Below are 3,205 nucleotides of genomic sequence, written 5' to 3' on the forward strand. Positions count from 1 at the left end.
CTAGATCATCTTCAGCAACTATAACACCGACACTTCCAAGCTCATCCCGACATTGGGTGAACTTGGTCAAGTACTTTGGTATTGTGTCGCCCTTATCCATCTTGATTTTTTTGAGCTTGTCCTTTAGTGCCAACTTCCTGTGGTCACTGTTGTTTTGAAACATGTTTGTCAAGGCCTTCCACATTTCATATGGAGTCTACGTACTGTGGAAGTTCGAGACAATATGATCCCAAACTACTTCTAGGATAATCCTTCTCACTTGCAACACATTCTCTCCACTCTGCTAGATCTTGAGCATTAGTTTTTGGAGGCTTAGGAATATCTTTATCAATGAATTCCTTAAACTCGTTGTCTTCCAACATTGCCTCCATCCTGTCCTTCCAAGCAATATAGTTTGAACTACCCTAAAGGGCTTATTCGAGTTTCAATCCGTAGAATGACATCCTACTGGATCTAAAGTATGATATTGCAAATTCAATTTCACCTGCAAAAGACAAACTCATATTCTCCTCTTCTAGAGTGATTTATGCTCCAATACCATGTAGAAATTCCTTGTAGATTCAAACTGCTAATTGTAATATGCTAAAATAATAGACTTGAATCTACTCTACTCAACAGTGGAAACAATTAAACGATCGTGAAATCACGAAGCATACAAGAGAAATAATTCAATCAACACATTGCATAATTATTTCCTGGGGAAAGGCACATCTAAAAACCCCTACTATCTGTATATTTCATTAGCCATAAAATATGAGAATATTACAATGCTTTGCTCAAGCCCAAGAAACCTCTGCATTATCTTTATTTGTCTCATTGCTTCCTAGACAAGCCTAGGCCAATACTTAACCAATTTTCTACTTTCCCAAGTCCCTATTTCCTTGTGTTGTTTCCTTGGGAATAAGCCCCCTATTAATTAGGGAAATTCCTCAATTGGAATTTTGCAATCCTCATAGGCCTTCCTCTAACTGCATGCACCAGCTGTACAATTCAGATGATTATACAACTGATAGTACATTGTCCCTGAACTCCAATCTTAACTAGGTAACTCTCAAATATGACATGCATGAGTTATTGATGATTGAATCATCACTTTACTGGTTGATCACTGCATGCAACACCACAATACTAGACCTCCCACTAGTTCCTCCAACAATTGGAACTAGTTTAACTAACTTTAACTTAGTTAAATTGAATTAATTAATTACAATTCAAAATAAACTCAATGAGGGCTCCTATAATGTAGGAGACACTCTACATGACTCAAGTTACACCTTCAACTCAAATTAATTGAACCAACTAAGTCAAATTAACTTAGGTAACTAATACAAGTTGTCATGAGACGTGGAATTACAATTTTATTCCCAATTTAATTCAAGGACAAAATTAAATTAGGATTTTCTTGTTGAATTTTCAACAATGTATGGGTTCAAGTAGATAATTTAATAATCCATGTTGTATGTGGCCCAGGAATCATCGAAAATTTCAAAGGAAGTGTTTAACTTCCAAGCTAAGGTTTGAGATTGATAAAAAAATGTGATAGTACGAGAATATCACATTTTTAGCAATGATGAGCATGCAAATTGGAAGGTGGATATGATCAAGGACTTTGTACTTGAACAAAACATCAAGTTTTTCTACGAAATCAAATTTTTTTGTGATTTTAGAGAAAAATCAGTTATAGAGGATGCCTAAAAAGCTAATTGAAAACCAAATGGGGTTTTATTGATATAAACTCCTATACTTACATTATTGGTGCACATTACAAATGCACTAGCATTAATAAAGGTGTAAGGAAGGATGCTCTCACTATTATATTTTTATTTTTATTTTTATTTTATCATGGTGAATCGGTAATTCGTTGGAGTAATTTGGGGGAGGCACAAGATCAAACCTAATGGTTGTGAGTATAACACCAAGAGTATATCCAATAGCCCGTAAGCTAGATATACTAGGAATTTATAACTTAGCAAGAGCCTAGACTCCACGAGGGTGGGGAAGCCTACTCCTTGAGCCTGATCACAATAGGCCAAAGGTATGCTCAGTGGTATTTGTAACCGAGTGGAGAGGATAACATCCCATCATGCCAACTATTCAATCGTCTCATGAGAAGACGTGCTTTCACTACAATAGATGATCCAAACAAGGTCTTTTATAGAACCATATTTTATGAAGAGTCATTCAAGTACACAAAGTTGGAAAAAACATTAAATCCTTTAGATGGATCTCATTCCTCATTTCTCCCTATGTAACCAAGTGACCATGTGTTGCTTATGTTGTTGTTTCTTTCAAAATATTATTTAAGAAGCATGTCAATTATTGAAATGGATAATCCATATGTGGAAAATGTGATTACCCAACCAATAGTGACAACAATATCGCTATAATGTAAAAGTGGGTTTGAATTCATTACTGTAAAACCTATATCTAATGTGGGGTTCCTTTCATGTCTCCACATGAGGTCATTGTCATCAATGGTAATGAATGGATCTTAGAAGCATTCAAACTCATGTGTGAAAAAATATGAAGGAACTTATAGTTATGCAAGGTTAAAGAAATGAAGTCATTAGAAATATAAGCATGAGAGACATTCAATTCTTACTTTTAAGTTAGGAAACTTTTCCTAAGTTCAGACATTTAATTGATATAGATGTCTTGGGAACCATTCTTTCAACAACTAGGTCCATAACCATGATCTTCATGTTACATGCATATATGATACATCTCTTACTTATTTGATGGAAGCTATAGCATAAAAGTGCATTTGTAGAATTTATTTAGACAATGAGCAAGATAAGTTGTCGGTGCTTATTACATTAAAATATGTCATACCATGTTTTTGTTTTATAATGTGAAAACAACTTTAAGGATTATTTTGGTTGTGTCCTAATAGATTCTATAAGTGATTAACTTGAATTTGCATACTTATTTGCTAAGGCATTTCAAATTTCGTTCTATCTAGATTTCTTCAAGTGATTTCCAAGGTCACTTTTCCAAGATTATGGTTTTTAAAAGAATGTTTTAGGTTATCCTTGAAAAAAAAAGCAACTCAATGGCTTGTAAGGTATATGGGAAGCATGTTTATAAGTGGGAGAATTAGAGAATGGATAAGTAAGATTTCTAGAGAAAAGATAGATAAATTAGTGAAGAAGGTGTAAATGTGAAAGTGATTAGTGGAGAACAGATTGGAACTAATAGGGTAGTA

General features: G+C 34.2%; 1 pseudogene; it reads left to right on the forward strand.

Annotated features, from left to right (window-relative positions):
• Nucleotides 1–2,105: 2,105 nt before the first annotated feature.
• Nucleotides 2,106–2,910, forward strand: LOC149204942 (SNF1-related protein kinase regulatory subunit gamma-1-like; annotated as a pseudogene).
• The last annotated feature ends 295 nt before the right edge of the window (nt 2,911–3,205 follow it).

The sequence above is a fragment of the Pinus tabuliformis genome, chromosome 1_2, assembly GCF_031772625.1.
Source record: "Pinus tabuliformis cultivar Carrire ecotype Pingquan chromosome 1_2, CPIR1, whole genome shotgun sequence".
Taxonomy (NCBI): Eukaryota; Viridiplantae; Streptophyta; class Pinopsida; order Pinales; family Pinaceae; genus Pinus; species Pinus tabuliformis.